The 19,253-nt window shown below is 43.8% G+C and overlaps 1 protein-coding gene across 4 annotated transcripts in view; it reads right to left on the bottom strand.

Annotated features, from left to right (window-relative positions):
• C1QTNF7 (C1q and tumor necrosis factor related protein 7) overlaps positions 1-19,253 on the bottom strand; it is a 130,445-nt gene that overhangs the window by 70,898 nt on the left and 40,294 nt on the right. The window contains exon 1 of one of the 4 annotated variants that reach the window (XM_010857284.1): positions 10,246-10,939. The exons of 2 other annotated variants lie outside the window; for them this stretch is intronic. The gene's annotated coding sequence lies outside the window, so the exon portion shown is untranslated. Of the gene's footprint in view, positions 1-10,245; positions 10,940-19,253 lie in introns of those variants that run through there. One more of the 4 variants, XM_010857282.1, reaches the window with a different exon arrangement.

Here is a 19,253-nt window from a genome sequence, read left to right as displayed (position 1 = left end):
GGAGACAGTCTAAATCTGAAACGTTTGGGAGCAAAGGACCTGATCCGGCTCGGGAAAGCTGATGCTTATTAAGATCTTCAAAGGCCTAACAGGCGAACAGCCCGTGTTTTAAATTATCTCCCTCTCGTTTGTCATGTCGGCAGCAATTTCCACAGCACTAAAACCCAAAGCTCCGAGAGAGCACGTCTCCTCCTGCACGCACCTCTTTGCTGGAGAAGTTCCAGAACATTCTCCGGACTCGTGGGTCACGGAGAGAATACGTGTGGTCACAGGGCCTCTCTGACACAGGCTGCACTTGGGCCAAGTTATTTCCAAAACTGAGCTGAGTTTAGAGAGGTCTTTATAGCTCAGAGTTTAAAATAAAAGTTTCGGGAAGGTTCATGTGTTTCACTTAAAATGCACACTATATGGGTGGTGTCGTGGTGGCTATTTTTATACGAGGCCTTTTGGAGACAAACATTTGCTATCAATTTCAAACCTGCCAAGTGGAAAGAAGGGAATATAATTTTTTTCTAGTGCTTACTTACTCTCTTACAATAACTTGTCTGGATGCTTGCAATACACACTTAACCAGCTCACTGTCCTGATCTTAAGCAATGTTCTCAGTTCCAACCTTCTAGAGAAGAACAAAGAGCATCATCATGATTCCTTCAATTTCCCTCCTATCCTTAACTTGGGCTTCCCTGGTAGCTCAGTGGTAAAGAATCTACCTGCAATGCAGGAGACCAAGATTTGATCCGTGAGTCAGGAAGATCCCCTGGAGAAGGGCATGGCAAGCCACTCCAGTATTCTTGCTGGGAAAATCCCATGCACAGAGAAGCTTGGTGGTCTACAGTCCACGGGGTCACAAAGAGTCAGACACGACTAACGTGACTACGCGCGCGCGCGCACACACACACACACACACACACACACACACACACACACACACACAGGACCATCCTTAATTTACTCACATACCCATCTATCCTCTCTCGCTTCCTGCCTGTCTCAGTGGACACAGGTGAGTCAGGACTCATGATTGTTCAAGCCCAGGCCTTTCCCAGTTAATCCTAAAGGAAATCAACCCTGAATGTCTATTGGAAGGACTAATGCTGAAGCTGAAGCTCCACTACTTTGGCCACCTGATGCAAGAGCCGACTCACTGGAAAAGACCCTGATGCTGGGAAAGATTGAAGGCAGGGGGAGGAGAGGGTGGCAGAGGATGAGATGGTTGGATGGCATCACTGACTCAGTGGACATAAATCTGAGCAAACTCTTGGACATAGTGAAGGACAGGGAAGCCTAGCATACTGTAGTCCATAGGGTCGCAAAGAGTCAGACACAACTTAGTGACTGAACAACATCAAAGCCTTTCAGGGGTGGTTGTTTGAACCCACCTCTCACTTCACCTGGATGACCTTCTCTCATTCTCTTATATCTTCAACCTCCACCACTGGTTGGTTGCTCTCAGCCTGTACTAAGGCACAAGTCTCTTTCTGTCCTTGAAATAACCTTGACCTGGCTCCCTTGACCCACCTCTAACCACCATGCCTCTCTGTTCTTCTAAGGAAAATAAAATTTGCTGGTTAATGGCATATTGTAGACCCCAAGAGGAGATGACTTAGCAACTGAACAATACCAGAAGGGGTGAAGGAGGCCAATCTACCCTTTAGAGGTTACTCCCTAAAGGCATCTATGTATGTCCAGCCATCCTGTGCTTGGGAGTAGGTGGTATGACTATTTCCTAACTACAACAAAATGAAGGCCCAAAATTTCCCAGATCTCCTTTGTTTCTAGAGTGTTCTAGCCAAGACCAGCTAGAAATTAGAGACTGACCTAATTAAAGGTGAGAGGCTTGGGGGAGGTGTCTGCAGAAGTGTCTAAACAGGGCAAGGAACATATAAGGACAGTGGAGGGCCTCCATGGTTTCTGTTCTGGTTTTGAGGCTTTATGGACAGAGTAATAAGTGTTGGGAGGGTTTGAAAGGAGTGTTTCCAGGAAGGCTTTTCAGGAGGACATTTCCAGTAGAGACTGGAGTCTTTGAGTATAAGCACAGCTACTATGGGGCCAGGTGACTCAACGTGTGGACGTGGTTCTCTCCCTGGTGAGTCAGATGGTAAAGCGTCTGCCTGTAATGCAGGAGACGTGGGTTTGATCCCTGAGTCAGGAAGATCGCCTGGAGAAGGAAATGGCAACCCACTCCAGTGCTGTCACCTGGGAAACTCCCTGGACAGAGGAGCCTGGTGGTCCACAGTCCATGAGGTCACAGAGTAGGACACGACTGAGCGACTCAACAACAACCAGCGCGTTGCTAGTTGGTCTTCCTATCAACCAGGTGAGATGGGAGGGGCAGGCATGTTCACTTTTTTTTCCAGCTAAGAATCCAAAAAATAAGTTTAAATAGATTGATAAAAGTCACAGAATTCATATGTGAGCAAGAACCCATGGCTTTGGACTGCATTCTCTCATTTTTCCCCACCTTAAAATAGTGCAGAAATCAGATCTTGGCTGATGGCTAGATTCCGGCTCTGCAAATCTGTGGGCTCTTTTCGGTTTGTTTTGTTTCCTTTTTTTAATTTCACAGCGGTGACTATGAGGTGATAAGCTCTAATCATCCATCTTTGACTGGAAAGGTCGGAGTGACATGGGCAGATAATTAAAATGGAAAGAAAGTCAATTTAAAACCTGGCTTCCTGGGGTAAGATGAAGATAATGTATTGAAACAGCTGAACATCTCTAAAGGTTTCAGTTCACATCTCGACAACACAGAACAAATTGCACAAATTCTAGGAACCATATCCCTTGGTAACAAACACTGAAGTCACTTTTTAAAAGGTCACCAAATGGCTCTATTGACTCGGTTTTGTAACATGTCACAAGCAGATGGCACTTTGAAGCAAACGAAGCAGCTTGAAAAACAAAATTGCTTAGACATTTTTGTCTGGTTTGCTAAGATAATGTGATGAAGCCCAAAATGAAAGAATCTTGGCGTATGTTGATTGAGGAAGCCTACATACACACCATTCAGCGGCTTTGTTCTAATTTCTTGCAATCAAAGGGTTGAGCCTTCAACTGTCAGTTCTTGGCTGAATTGGGTTTTATAAAGGTTTTTGCACTTGCAGAATAAAAGGTGCAAAGCAAAAGAAAAGAGAATGACTATTTCTTGAATGTCTATTACCTGTCAGACTCTTTATATATTATTTAATTTAATTCTAAAGCAATCCTATGGGTAGCTGTTATTACTCTTATTTTGAATAAAAGAAATTGAGGTCCAGAGACATTCCACACTAATGATTTATTGAGCTGGGATTCACACTTTGGTCTGACATCCAATCCACGTCTTTCCATTACTTTGTAGTACTTCAGATAGAATGCTGTTCCCACCTACTTCTTATCACTTTTTTTCAAAAATTATTTTCATGCTTCCAGTCAAGTACTAAAATAGATGCAGCTAAACTTTTTTTATGTAATGTAGTATCAAATTACAAACATAGTTATAGCATATTTTGACAAATACTGTAGGTTGGCTCACTTGCAACCCATCCTAATCCACTTCTCCCCTGCCTTTTTTCTACATGGAAGACTGGAAACAGTACAAACTTCCAGATCCCTTGTAGCTAGGGGTGGCAGTTTGGCCAATAAGAGGCATATGAAAAGTCCCAGAAGAGGGTTTTCCTTCCCAAATAAAAGCCAAAGTTTGACAAGAAGGTTTTTGCTTTCTTGTCTGGGATATGCACTCAATGCCTGGAGCTGCAGCAGCCATTTTGCTCTCATAAGGATGAAAGCCACATGCTAACACTGTTGAAACAGGAATATAAAAGGATCCTGGTTTCTTGGTGATGAGTGAATGTTACACCATCTTTTGATCCCCTATTTCTCAGCTTCTTCTTATGTGAGAAAAACAAACCTCTTCCATGTGAAAGAAACTGGGCTTTCTAATACTCACAAATGCAATCCTAGCTGATATACATACTAGCTAGAATTTTAAAAGACAGTCTTGCTTTCCAACAATGTTCCATTTTTATGCAACTTTGGTCCTGATTTATAGTTCTGAAGCATTGGACGTACAGGCTCAAATTAGGTAATAGACTCATTGGAATGGTGTTCATTTAGTTGGGCACGAAGTAGGAGAGAGCTGAGATCTGTCCCTAATTGTGGGGAAAGGACTAGCAGTGACTGAGTGGCTACAGTTCTTCCAGAAAGTCTAGCCATCCCTTCAGCCAAAGCAATTGGCATGGAGCAGGAGAGGGCGAGTCGGAAGTGGGGACTGAACCTGTCACCCCCGTGTCTGCCTTGCAGTGATAGTTAGTCTTCAGATGGGAAAACGAGAAGGACACTTGGGAAATCATTTTGCTATCTTTCCACCTTGGGAAAGGACCACACTGGAGTCATACCAGATGTATATGATAACTTATCTGGTTTTAATAGACCTCCAAAGAAGACAAATCCTCTGCCTCGTCCCTCAGGAGGCCATTTCAACATTTAAAAACTTGCAGTGAATTCTCTTTTTTTAACTTAAATAGGATGTGTAGTGCATGTGGGAATTAAAAGGTCCTTTATCTTTCTGAATCAGAGTAGTCAAGTGGCATGCTGATTGGCTGCGGACTAAGGCAGCCCTGGATCCAAGCTGTAGTTCCACCATTTACTGGCTGATGAACTTAACTACTGTTACTCAACTACACCACATCTCAGTCTCATCTGTAACATAAGCAGAGACATAGCCACACGACAGTAGGATCGTGGCAAGGGGTCATGCATGTAAAAGGTTGAAATATCATTTGCATTAAACATAGTGTGCAAGGAGGTGAAGGGAGGGTGGGATGAAATGGGAGATTGGGATTGACATGTACACACAATTGTGTGTGCGTGCGTGTGTGTGTGTGTGCGCGCGCATGCACGCACGCTCAGTCACTCAGTTGTCTGACTTTTTGCAACCCCGTGGACTGTAGTCTGCCAGCTCCTCTGCCCATGAAATTTTCCAGGCAAGAATACTGAGTGGAATGCCATTTCCTACCCCAGAGGATTTTCCCAACCCAGGGATCAAACCCTCGTCTCTTGCATCTCTGGCGTTGGCAGGTGGATTCTGTATCACTAGCACCACCTGGGAAGCCTCATATACACTATTGACATTTTTAATGTGTATAAAATAGACAGGGCTTCCCTGGTGGCTCAGTGGTAAAGAGCCCATCTGTCAGGGTAGGAGATGCCAGTTCGATCCCTGTGTCAGGAAGACCCCCTAGAGAAGGCAATGGCACCCCACTCCAGTATTCTTGCCTGGGAAATCCCATGGACAGAGGAGCCTGGCAGGCTATAGTTCATGGGGTCACAAAAGAGTCGGATAAGACTTAGTGACTAAACAACAACATAAAATAGATAGCTAATGAGAATCTACTGCATAGCTCAGGGAACTCTACTCAGTGCCCCATGGAGACCTAAATAAGGAAATCCAAAAAAGAGGGGATAAATGTACATGTATAGCTGATTCATGTTGCTGTACAGCAGAAATTAACACAGCATTGTAAAATAACTATACTCCAATAAAAATTAATTTGAAAAAATGTAAGTGCACAGTATAGTTCCCTACTCCACTGCTCTCCCTATTGGACACGAGTTCACTGCTTATGATCGTTTTAGAGCTTCAAGGAACATCACGGAGTTGACCACAACTCTCTCTGCCACAAGGGCTTTCCTGTGGCTCAGCTGGTAAGGAATCTGCCTGCAATGCGGGAGACCTGGGTTCGATTCCTGGGTTGGGAAGATCCCTTGGAGAAGGGAAAGGCTACCCACTCCAGTATTCTGGCCTGGAGAATTCCATGGACTGTATAGTCCATGGGGTCCCAACGAGTCGGACACGACTGAGTGACTTTCTCTCTCTCTGCCGGTTAATTAACTCCAATGTCCCAGTCTCATCCTCTTTGCTCTAATAAATATTTCAGCCTTTTGATTCTAACTGGATTTTCTAACATTGGACCGTGTCTTCAAAACAACTTTTAAAAATGTGTTTGCAATTTGGAGAGGTCACAATTTTATAAATTAAGTGCCAAATATCAGCATTTGAGAATTGAAAATATTGACTTGTACATTTTAGCCATGAACACAAAACTCTCGTTCTAAGCTGTTGACCCATGATTGGGCTTTACTCCGTGGTGCTCACAGTAAAGTGGAGTAATTAGACAGTCATCTGGATCATTACAGCCAAGAATACTCTGGCCACAAATATTTGGCGAATTTAGAGACAAAGACTCCTCGGGTACAGGTTATCTGCACTGTGACCTTGACTTTGGATGGATGCCATCTCAGCCCCACAGGAGATCTGCTGCACCATTTTAAGAAAGGAAATGTTTCAGACCAGGCATTGTTTTTTAAAGCCATGCACATGACTCTTGGCTAGTAGAGCGTTGGATCAGCCAACTTCTGGCAGCTTCGCATCTTGGCTGCACTGACATATGTGCGATTTCAGACTCTAAGCCACACATGAAGTCATTGGGAAGCTACACAATTCATCCCCAAAAATCTGCCATACGGTGGTTCTCGTCTTTTCCAGCAATGTAATCCCTAGGAATTGTGATGATTTGAGCTTTATGAAAAGAATCATTAATTAATCTTCATTCATTGAGGACCTACTCATTTATCTATGTTAGGAAAAACTTTTTGAAAAAATCCCCTGGAGATGGAATGAAAGAATGAAATAACTGGAGTATAGTTTAGTTCAAGGACTTTTTCTTTTTTCATACCATTACTCATGGCATAGGATCCCAAGACAAGGAAAGGAAATGACAAAAGACACTTTCAGGACTAACAGAAGCCCCGTAGGTTTCCTCCAGCTCTGCAGTTCATAGGTCATGAAGCCCAGACCTAACAAGTTTCAGTGACTTGTGTAGTGTCACATGGTGAGTTAGTGGCCTAACCACGGCTTTGGTGTTTTCCTTATGATTCCAGACTATGCTAACTACCACTTCCGCAGTGAGGCAATGCCTGACCACCTTAGGTGAAGAAATACCCCCATTTCTGCCCTTGCTAGTCACTCTGTCTCATGATCAGATTTTATTTTTTTCATAGCACTTTTCAGTTTCCCAAATTACATTATGATTTGTCATTCTGTTGTCTCCTCGTCTAAAGATATGGAGGCATAGGCTTAGGCTCTTGTTTACTGTTCTATCTACAATAATACTTGGCACATAGTAAGTGCTCAATAGGAGATCCAACCAGTCCATCCTAAAGGACATCAGTCCTGGGTGTTCATTGGAAGGACTGATGCTGAAGCTGAAACTCCAATACTTTGGCCACCTGATGAGAAGAGCTGACTCATTTGAAAAGACCCTAAGGATGGGAAAGATTGAGGGCAGGAGGAGAAGGGGACGACAGAGGATGAGATGGTTGGATGGCATCACCGACTCAATGGACAGTGGACTCCGGGAGTTGGTGATGGACAGGGAGGCCTGGCGTGCTGCGGTTCATGGGGTCACAAAGAGTCGGACATGACTGAGTGACTGAGCTGAACTGAACTGAACTGAAATGCTCGATAAATATTTGTGGCTTGAATGGACCACAATGGAGAGGAAAGGAACCCCTGGTCATTGAGCACCTACTATGCTGGGTTCTATGCTGAGATGTTTATGTCTGTTGTACACTCTTGAGAGGATACACACCAGCGAGTCTTGGCATTAGAAAGTGGTGAAGCCAGAATACAAAGCCAGGGATATGTCGCTCCACACCCTGAAGTTTGCCATCACCAGAAATCATTTTCAATGTTCAGTGGTTCCTGTTCTCCCATGCCCTGTGCGGCCTCTTTCTGAGGCCTCTGAAGCGCGCAGACTGGGTTATGACACCCCTCTGTTGTTGGCTTGTGTCTTTCTGCGCTGCCTTAGTCTCCAGAGGAATCGATCTGATGATACTTTATTCAGCACAGTAAACATTCTATGTTGCTGGTTCTCTGTGTAAAGCTGATTGAATCATTTTCTCATATTATGGACACAGCTCATGCTACTCGAATATGGTGGTGAATTCCACCAAGTGGTACTGACTTGTACTGACAAAAAGCCTCCAAAGGGAAAGAAATGTATCTTCTGCTAATCATCGGAGACTGATGCAATCAGAGGGGCTGATGACAAGCAGTTCAGATGGTCACGGCTTAGAAGGTGACGTGTGCCAAGAGATGAGGAAAACACTGGGACAGAAACAAGACAGTAAATAACTCTGAAATAACATTGCTTCTGACCACAGGGTAATCCATAAATTTGAATGGGGAAAAGAGCTCTCGTGTCCTTAACAGAACTTTTCACCTTCTTCAGGTGAAGTTTGTATGGGATATGGTGATCCATTTTTGTCCAGTTTACAAAACATGTTGAGGACAGCAACTGAGATTTGATGCACATCCAAACCCTCCGAAGAACTATTAACACAGGGACCCGGGACCTGCTTTAGTTAATAGGACCTGCTTTAGTTAATACTAACTAAAGGGCCTATTAGTTAACAGAGAGGGCCTTCTAGAGGATAACCATCACCATCCTTCACTGGGCTTCCCTGGTGGCTCAGCTGGTTAAGAATCTGCCTGCAATGCAGGAGACCTGGATTCGATCCCTGGGTTGGGAAGATCCCCTGGAAAAGGGATCTATCTACCACAGTATCCTTGCCTGTAGAATCCCATGGACAGAGGAGCCTGGCGGGCTACAATCCATGGGGTCACAAAGATCTGGACACAACTGAGCGACTGAACAACAACAGAACAGTGGCTTATGTATGACAGATGAAAACATGACTTCCGTTAATTCTCAAGCTTCACATGAACGCTGCTAATTAATTAATCAGTTAGGGTTAGTCGCTCAGTCATGCCCGACTCTTTGCAACCCCATGGACCATTGCCTGCCAGGTTTTTCTGTCAATGGAATTTTCCAAGCAAGAATATGGGGGTGGGTTGCCATTCCCTTCTCCAGGGGATCTTCCTTTGATCCAGGTGTAAAACTTGGGTTTCCCACTGTCATTACCTTTATTTTATGGACAGGACATCGAGGCACAGAGGAGTTAGATAACTGACACTGGGTCACACAGAGGCTAACTGGGGACAAGTTGCCAAGTGCTCTGGTTCCAAACACACCGCTTTTCACCAGAGCCACCTGCTCCACAGACCACGAGACACATGGCAAGCAGCGTGCCAAACGCAGGGCAAAGGCTCAGTACATGGTTCCCCATATTTGAAGAATTTCCTTTCACATTCCAAGCGTGCAGCCTTCCATCTCACGACTCCCTGCACCACATGTGTTCCCGCAGCCATGGGGTTCTTGATGAGGGACCCTGGAAAAGGACACGAGGTCCCGGAGAAAGCCGGGGGGACTCATGGCACAGAAGTCCATCAGAACAGAGCTATTTCTTTTAAAAGAACTACATGCTGGCAATGACTTCCCAGATCTTAACCACAGTCTGATTGAAAATACTCGTAAAAGACACATGCTCTAGGGCCATGTGTTATTTATGAAACTACGTGATCCATTCATGCAAATACCATTTATACAAACCCATAGTTTTACCAACACCATCTAGATATTTACATTCGTATATTGCAATGAATGTATTATCTCCCCTACAGCCGCGTGCAGGGACAGGCATATTATTTAATAAAATAAATAATAATGTATTTAATATTAATTTTAGTAATAAAAGTAAATACACAAATAAAAGTAAATAAATCAGTACCCTTAGCCCAAGATAAACTGAGGGGGGTATCGGCTCAGTGGTAGAGCATTTGACTGCAAACATAAATTGAGCTCACAGTTTATACGGCCACAAGGCAATCTCCACAGGAGAAGAAGAACGCTAATGTTTCCTTTCTCCTGTACTCGAAAGCCTACAACACAAAGGGAACACCTTTCACTCGAATTATTTAGGCTCAGAGGCAGTGACAATTTTGTGTTCCTGGGGAGGCAATGGAGCCCCTTCCATTCGTTCCACAAGTGCACACATGCATCTCACACTCCTCTTGTTTGTGGATCTATAACCATGAGGGAGGGTGTCTACCCAGTCAGGGCTTTTTGCAAAATAAACCCAGCAAAGCCGGTTCTGACGACTTTTGCTTACTTTCTTCTGTTCCGCAGGAGCAGCCCTCAGAGGAGATGTGTCATTGAGTAAGTCTGGGTCAGTAAACACCCCCTCACCCTCAGAGTAGAGCAGAGAAAGAGGAATACCCGCGCGAGCCAAAAAAGACTCATCTCTGGGAGAAAAAAGCCTACAGTTGTTCATTTCAATCTCAAGAGCGGACGCTGTACTTACATCCCTCGCAAGACCTTCCGGCAGCTGGTGTCTTTGAACTCTACTGCACACAGATGTGGAACTTTCCTGTGAAATCCTCTTCCCGTTGGCAGTGAGGAGGACGCATAGCTCTTTGGGGCTTTAGATTGATAAGTAATTTCCTGGTTTATTTCCAAAGCATCTTCCCAGACTTTGAGCAGAGGCAGAGGGGGAGAGAGACCAGCCAGCCCCACACAGTGTGGAGATGCCGTGGCCTACACAGACCTCCCAATGGTTTGACTGAGCCTGAAAGAAGGGTTTGTGAACCTCACAAACAAAAACAAATCTCCTCCTCTCTCCGTTGGCTCACTCCCCGAATCTCACTTGAGAAATAGCACAGAGTCCGGACGATATTTGCTCTACAATGCAAAATTCAAGTGAAACGGTGTCTCATGTTTCTTGCTGGGGAAAAACCAGGGGCACCTTTGACAGGTCTTCAGGGCGGGTGGTGACTGTTTTCTCACGAACCTCTTTAGAGATTGCTCTTAGAGACCAGGCCACCCAGCCCTTTCAGTTTACAGAGGCAGGAGATCAAGTCGAGGGGTAACAAGTCTAAACTAGGACCACACAGGTGGTGAGGGGATGGATTGGAACCAAAGGACTTCCTGGTGGTCAAACCAGAGCTCTGTCCCCTGTTTGGAGGTGAAGACAGACACAAAGGTTTGAAATCTGGCTCTTGATGTTTACTATGAGACTCCATGGACTGTAGCCCACCAGACTCCTCTGACTATGGAATCCTCCAGGCAAGAATATTGGAGTGATTAGCGATTCACTTCTCCAGGGGATCTTCCCAACACAGGGATCAAACCTGGGTCTCCCACATTGCAGGCAGATTCTTTACCTTCAAAGCCACCATGGAGACTGGAGAATCTGTCTGGAGAATTCCATGGACAGGGGAGCCTGGCAGGCTACAGTCCACAGGGTCTTGAAGAGTCAGACACCACTGAATGACCAGCGTTTTCACTTTTTTTCACTTTCTTGATGTTTAGCACACGTCACTGTATACTTCTGTCCTTAGTTCTTCTGTGTCTCAATTTTCCCAGCTATAAAATGGGGATCCTAATAACAGCTCTCCCTGCTTGGTCATATGTTGGTCGGGCGAAAAGTTTTGTTCAGGTTTTTCTATAACATCTTACAGAAAAATCTGAATGAACCTTTTGGTCAACCCAGTAGTATGGTGATCACTGTGAATAAGCTTCATCAAGGAAGAAAGCAATTACACTATATGATGGATTTTTACCAACCTGGCTCACATTACATGCTTCTCTTCTTGTGATGCTCATGTTCCACCAAAATTACTTTTTGTGCTAGAAGAAGTCATCGAGTGACTTGGAGGGAGGAGAATATAGGTTGGAAAATGGGATGGAGCATGGAGAAAACTTTCGATTCAGAAAATCAGGTCAAGATCAGACGACAAGGTGGAGCAAAGTTTAACATTTGCCATGGAAACGACACTGGTTCTGAAATCAGAAAAGCAGGGCCTGGCCACTGCCTATACACTTGCCAGCCAGGGGTGGTGGTGGTGGTGGTTTAGTTGCTAAGTTATGTCTGACCCTTTACGACCACATGGATTGTAGCCTGCCAGGCTCCTCTGTCCATGGAATTTCCCAGGAAAGAATACTGGGAATGGGTTGCCATTTCCTTCTTGGGGGGATCTTCTCAACCCAGGGATCCAACCCACACATCCTGCTTGGTAGGCAGATTCTTTACCAGCAAGCCACCCTGGAAGCCATATTAGCCAATGGAACCTCATTTAAATATTCCAAACCATAGTTCCATCCCTGAGGACAGGATACCTCTCTGCCGTGCTCACCTCTGTAGGCTGTGGTGAGATTCAAATGAGGTCCTCACTGAGCTGCTACATGTCAGCCTGTGCAGGCTTTGAAATTGGAAAGCAGTGTTTGCCAGCGTCCAACACAGCACTTTACAGAGAACACCTTGACAATGGTGTGGTCCTGCAGTCACGTCCCATTCATCTGTGGGATCAGTTCACACTTCTTAGTGCCTGGGATCCCGGGTCCTTGACTTTTTGTTTTTCTCCTTTTAAGGAGCATATTTCTCCTTTCCCCCCATCGTCCCATCTCTTGATGCTTGTTTCTCCATGCTGGCCACTACTTGTTTCCTTAGAGTCTAAGTGTCTTTCCATTTCACATGCAACAGTAAGAATAAAAACAAGGAGAAAACATTTCTGCTCAACCACATAGGAAAGCATCATCTGTAATCTTGACCCAGATTAGGTCTTTATTTTGGAAGTCATCATATCCAAATACCAAATGAATTGAGGCTTCCTTTGTGGCTCAGCTGGTAAAGAATCTGCTTGCAATGCGGGAGACCTGGGTTTGATCCCTGGATTTGGAAGATCCCCTGGAGACAGGAAAGGCTACCCACTCCAGTATTCTGGCCTGGAGAATTCCATGAACATACAGTCATGGGGTTGAAAAGAGTAGGACACGACTGAGTGACCTTCACTTTCATGTTTACCTTTGAAAATGCTCAAGCCTGAAGCCAGCTCAAGTTTAATGGCTAAACTCACTTCTTTTGCCCTTTCATAAATCCATTCGTTGGATGTCATTGCAGTTATGATTTGCACTTGATGATCTGTTAAGAGCAAGTTTCTAATGGAGACTTGTTTTAGTTGGCTTTGGCTGCCATAACAAAATTTCATAGGCTAGTGGCTTCAACAACAGAATTTAAAACTATTTTCTTTATTAATTTATTTTTGGCTCCACGGGGTTTTCGTTGCTGTGTGCTGGCTTTCTCTAGCTGTGACAAGCATGGCCTGCTCTCTAGTTGCAATGCTTGGGCTTCTCGTTGGGGTGGCTTCTCTTGTTACAGAGCCTGGGCTTTGAGTGTACTGGCTTCAGCAGCTGTGGTGCTCAAGCTTAGTTGCTCCGAGGTATTTGGGATCTTTCCAGTCTAGGGATCGAACCTGTGTCCCCTGCATTGGCAGGTGGACTCTTAACTCTGGACTACACGGGAAGTCCAGCAACTGACAATGTCAATAGACAATTGACATTCCAGCTCAAGAGGCTGGAAACTTGAGATCAAGGTGCCTGCGTGGTCAGGTTCTTATGGGAACCCAACGGTAGTTGAAGATGGCTGCCTCTTCCTGTGTCTGCTCACAAAGGAGAAACCTTTCTCTCTCTTTCTCTTTTATAAGGCCATGGTACTTTTGGATCAGCCCCCCTATCCAGCCCTTATGACCTCATTTAACCTTAATTACCCCCTAAAGACCTATCTCTAGATACACCAGATACAGCCACATTGGAGGTTAGGGCTTCAGTGTGTAAATTGCAAGGCAGGGGGTATATTCAGTGCATATGGAACCTGGAGAAAGTGAGAGAAGAGAGCAAACATTTAATGAATCCTTACTGGTGAGAAATGAAATATTTCAAGAAATAAAATATTTCCTGCCATATCAGTAAACAAGGATGTCACCATCATCAGAGGGAGCTGGTAAGCCCTGAGGGAACTCAGGATGCCAAGATACAGGATACTGGCCCCAGATAACTGAGGTGAATATCCAAGGAATGATTTCAGTGAGTCCAGACTCCTGCATCTTCCCATACATAGAAAAGCACTAAATTCTTTAACTTGACATATCTGGTTTCAGATTAATCAAAGGTAATCTTTGGGTGTTTCCAACTATTTACTCTTTGTTGCAAAACTCTTATATGTCCTAACTCCTCCCCTCACCTCCTCAGAGCAGTTTCTCAGAGCTGTCTGAAACAGTGTCTCCTGGGCTTCAGTTTTCATTTTGTCCCACATAAAGCTTAACTTGCAACTCTCACATTGTACAAGTTTTTTCAGCACTGGATACAGTGTCCTGCTTATTTCTATTCTCAGTCAACCCTCACAACAACTATGTCAGAGCACCTTTTCCAAGGTCACAAAGCTAAGAAGCTGGCCGTGTCCAAGTGTGAACTCTGGTAACCAAAGCCCTGCTCTTTCCATGACACATTCTGCCTCCATCTCCTTTTCTCTCCTTGATTCAGAGCCATGAACCTCCATTTCTCCTTCTTGCTAGTTCCCAGCTCAGTTGCCTAGAAAGATGACATTGCCACCCACAGCACTCTGTGAAGGACAACAGTGGAGAGGCAGCTCTGAGGATTCCCTTGGGGTCCCCATGGAGTTTAGACTGACAGCTCTGGAAAGCCTGCCCAGAGGTTCTCGCTCTTTCTTCTCAGCCTCCTTTATGTTGATACTGGCTGCACCAGGTCTTAGTTGGTGGATGCAAGATCCAGTTCCCTGACCAGGGATTGAACCTGTCCTCTGCACTGAGAGTGCAGAGGCTTAAATACTGGACCACCAGGGAAGTCCCTAGATTGATACATTTTTTCCTCATCATTTCAAAGTCAACTTGTGTTCCTCCCTCAAGGACGCTTTCTTTGACTTGCCCTTCACCTGCCTTCAGTTCAGTTCGGTTCAGTCGCTCAGTCGTGTCCGACTCTTTGCGACCCCATGAATCGCAGCACACTAGGCCTCCCTGGCTATCACCAACTCCCGGAGTTCACTCAGACTCACGTCCATTGAGTCAGTGATGCCATCCAGCCATCTCATCCTCTGTCGTCCCCTTCTCCTCCTGCCCCCAATCCCTCCCAGCATCAGAGTTTTTTCCAATGAGTCAACTCTTCCCATCAGGTGGCCAAAGTACTGGAGTTTCAGCTTTAGCATCATTCCTTCCAAAGAAATCCCAGGGCTGATCTCCTTCAGAATGGACTGGTTGGATCTCCTTGCAGTCCAAGGGACTCTCAAGAGTCTTCTCCAACACTACAGTTCAAAAGCATCAGTTCTTCAGCACTCAGCTTTCTTCACAGTTCAACTCTCACATCCATACATGACCACTGGAAAAACCATAGCCTTGACTAGACGGATCTTTGTTGGCAAAGTAATGTCTCTGCTTTTCAATATGCTATCTAGGTTGGTCATAACTTTTCTTCCAAGGAGTAAGTGTCTTTTAATTTCATGGCTGTGGTCACCGTCCACAGTGATTTTGGAGCCCAAAAAATAAAGTCTGCCTTAGCTCTCCCTTACTCTCTCTTACATATTATCCTAAATTTCCCTTTCATGGTTTTTTTCCTTTTGTAAAACTTCATAAATGTTGCTTCATAGATGTAGTAGTTCTAAGATAATCTGAAGTTTGTCTTTGTACTGGTCTGTAAAGTCCCTGAGAGCAGCAAGGTTTTGCCCCCTGAAATATCTGTGGCCATCAGAACACTGACATGAAGACCTACAGGGGAGGAAAAGGTGACTCAAGGAAAGTTAATGGTAGAAATAAGCTACCAGATTCATTTACAATTGTGTGACGGGCATAAATATGCCTGAGAGAGAGCTCCTTCTAACTGGGACCTTTATTAAGTCCTCTGCCTACCACCAACTTTATTCTCCTTTTTATTTTGCATGGGGATGCTAGATTTGACTGACCAAGGATTAAGTCCTTAGAGCAGGGACAGGCGGCTGAGGAACAGATCTTGGTGTGCTGGTCAACTCTGGCCTTTCCCAAGGGCAGCACGTCTGGGGATGCCTGTTTATATCTTATCAGACTCAGTCTCTTTCAGGAAAAGGAGGAAGCAATATCTTGGTGGAACAGAGTATGAAGAGGCACAGGGCCCCCCAGGAGAAATTTGTAACAGCTAAAGAAGCCATATATACCAAGACATGAAAAGATGGTGCTTTTTCTTTAGAGAACTACGAAATGCACACTTTTACTGGTGAGTTGCATGGAAATGTGATAATGCAAATGAAAGAGTTAGATGAATATTCAGTGTTTTCATTTTATCTATTTCTATTTCAGCATGGTTTGGTGGGTGAATAAAAGCGTTCATGTGGAATTGTTTTATAAACTGGAAAAATCCTATGAAAACTTGCTTACTATAAATTCTTTTGGGTGAAGATACCTTAGAAGAGATACCAAGAAACTATGCTGGGAACTTGAATTATTTATGAATTTATTTTATTTATAAACTGAAAATTTTGTCTAATTTCCTTTTTCTAATCCCCTTTGCAAAGACTAGATTGTAAATCTATGGATCTGTGGTATCTGTTATTATAAATATCAGTGGTCTGGGATGCGTGCTTTCAGCTTGGCATCATCTACCCCTGGACCTCTCTACTCATACAGCAGCGTGGCTTCTTAGCAATCCTGCCCTTCTGGGTTTCCAGCACAACAGCATGTTCTTTCTCCAAGCTGGTTCCACAGCCCCCTTGCAAAAAAATGTTTTTTATTTAGAAATAATTATACACAAATCAGTGTATGTACTATAACTAACATACTATGTAATAATCAATGTTATGATAAATAACTAATGTAAAGCAATCATTTACAATGATGATTTTAATTCAGAGGAAGTTAGGGAAAAAGCTGCATAAAAACCCAAATAAAACAAAAACTAGCCTCCCTCAATAGGGACATCTTGCGTGCATACGTGCTCAGTTGCTGAGTCATGTCTTACCCTTTGCAACCTTGTAGCCCACCAGGTTCCTCTGTCCATGGGGATTCTCCGGCAAGAATACTGGAGTGGGTTGCCATGCCCTCCTCCAGGGGATCTTCCAAACCCAGGGATTGAACCTGCAGCTCCTGCATCTCCTGCATTGCAGGTGGATTCTTTACCCACTGAGCCACGTGGGAAGCCCAAGGACGTCATACATCACTGTAATAGGATATCACAACTGGAAATTGGCATCAGTGCAATATTCACCAGACTACAGAACATTTTCAGAGCATAGTTTTTCTCATGGATTCGTTTCCATATTGCATGAAAGTGAAAGCGGAGTCGCTCAGTTGTGTCCGACTCTTTGTGACCCCATGGACTGTAGCCTGCCAGGCTCCTCCGTCCATGGGATTTTCCAGGCAAGAATACTGGAGTGGTTTGCCATTTCCTTCTCTAGGAGATCTTCCCAACCCAGGGATTGAACCTGGGTCTCCCGAGTTGTAGGCAGATGCTTTACCGTTTGAGCCACCAGTGAAATTTGACCCTACATATATATTCTCTACAGTCTTCCAGTGATTGTTTAAGACTTGAGTTTCTCATCCTAAATTCCTACCTGGAGTGATTTTTCCCAATTGGTTGTGATTGGTTTGATGGATAGTTTTCTGGTGTTATTTCATATTTAAAGCCTTGTGGTTAAGTTTTATTTCTTACATTCCATTATGTTTATTCATTTAGTCAACTAAAATGTTGTTCCTTGGAGTACCACCTCACACTGGTCAGAATGGCCATAATTAAAAAGTCTACAAATAACAAACACTGGATAGGGTGTGGGAAAAGGCAATGCTCCTACGCTGTTGGTGGGAATGCACGTTGGTGCAGCCACTGTGGAAAACTGTACAGAGGTCCTCAGAAAACTAAAAATATGGTCTAGCAACCCCACTTCTTGCATGTGTCCATACAAAACTATAAATCTAAAAGATACATGCACCCTTATATTCATAGCATCTCTGTTCACTATATATATATGTGAAACTGAACCACTTTACTATACACCAGAAATTAATATTTTTAATTGATTAATTTTTTAATTGGAGGATAATTGCTGTACAATGTAGTGTTTGTTTCATTTTATAACAATATGAGTCAGTTATATACATATAATTATATTCCCTCCCTCTTGAACCTCCCTCCCGCCCCACCATTTCACCCCTCTAGGTCATCACAGAGCACCAGGCTGGGCTCCCTGTAACACAACCTTGCAAAGTAACCATACTCCAGAAAAAGGTATTGCTCAATGGTAGTTTTTACTGCCTGTTTTTCTATCCATTGTCTTTGCCCAGTAATTGTCACATTACGTCATTTACTGCAATGCATTTTTAGCTCCTAAATAGCTGAGAAAAGAAGAGAAGTGAAAGGCAAAGGAGAAAAGAATGGATAGGCCCATCTGAATGCAGAGTTCCAAAGAATAGCAAGGAGAGATAAGAAAGCCTTCTTAAGTGGACGCTGCTGTGCACGAGCCCTAATGAACTGCATTGGCTACATCATCTTATTCTAACTAATTTAAAAAGTAAAATTGTAGGAAAATGTTTTGTAAATAAATGGTACGAGTGGTACTACATAATGACAACAATTGTGAAAGTGATGTGAAGCCTGTTATCTGGAAAACCCAAATGTAGTGGAAGTCCCAAGGTATGATCCTGATCTGTAGGTGGAAGCCCTGTCACAAGGGACCATTTGGATTTGCTTCCAAAATTGGAGTTAATTCTTTAGAACCTCAGCACTTTAATAAGGGCAACAAAACTCTCATTCCTTGCCAAAGTTTAATTGAGAAGGCTCTGTTTTCCCCAATGATAGCTCTCCTTCAAAGACTAGACTGCTTTCTTCCTAAGCTTACTTTTAAGATTTTGAGTGAAGACATTCAAATGCAGGCCTGGCTTCAAAGCATATTTTGTAACCAAGAAGGATTTCCTGTTTTACATTGCTTAATTAATGATAATATTGATTTGAAAGAAGAAAGAGTTTCCAAATCTCAGCAATTTCCATTAGTGGTAGATGTAACCCCTGTGTAAACAGATAAACCAAATTGTCCCTTGAAAGAATTCAATCTCAAGCTCCTTATTTCACAAGCGTCACCCTCTGCTTTGCTTTGCTTCCCCCACCCCTGGTTTTTTCATTCTTCACATCCAGCATCCTGACCATGCTGTCTAAGCCAGTCCACGGTAAGTGCACATGCACTTCTTGTCCTAACCAACAGTGAAGTTTCCACTTAGTGGATTAACCACAATAAATGTATTTACTGAGGCTGGCGTGTTTCGGTCAAACAACACAGCAGCTCCTTTGAAGATCAGAAGCAAAATCTAAATCACATGTTATTTGAAAGGTGACTATATTGCCAAACAAGAAAGGAAAAGAAAAAGCAGAAAATAAGAGATAGGAGGGAGGAAGATCAGAAAGAAGGAAGATGGGAAAAAGGAAAGAAAGAAAGGGAAGAGGAAAGGGGGAAAGAAAAGCACTAAAAGAAAATGAAGAAAGCAGAAGGGGAAGGCAAAGAAAAGGGGG

Source organism: Bison bison, unplaced genomic scaffold, assembly GCF_000754665.1.
Source record: "Bison bison bison isolate TAMUID 2011002044 unplaced genomic scaffold, Bison_UMD1.0 scf7180017864379, whole genome shotgun sequence".
NCBI classification, from domain to species: domain Eukaryota; kingdom Metazoa; phylum Chordata; class Mammalia; order Artiodactyla; family Bovidae; genus Bison; species Bison bison.
The sequence above is the reverse complement of the archived record's forward strand: the minus strand, read 5'-3'. Positions and strand labels throughout refer to the sequence as shown.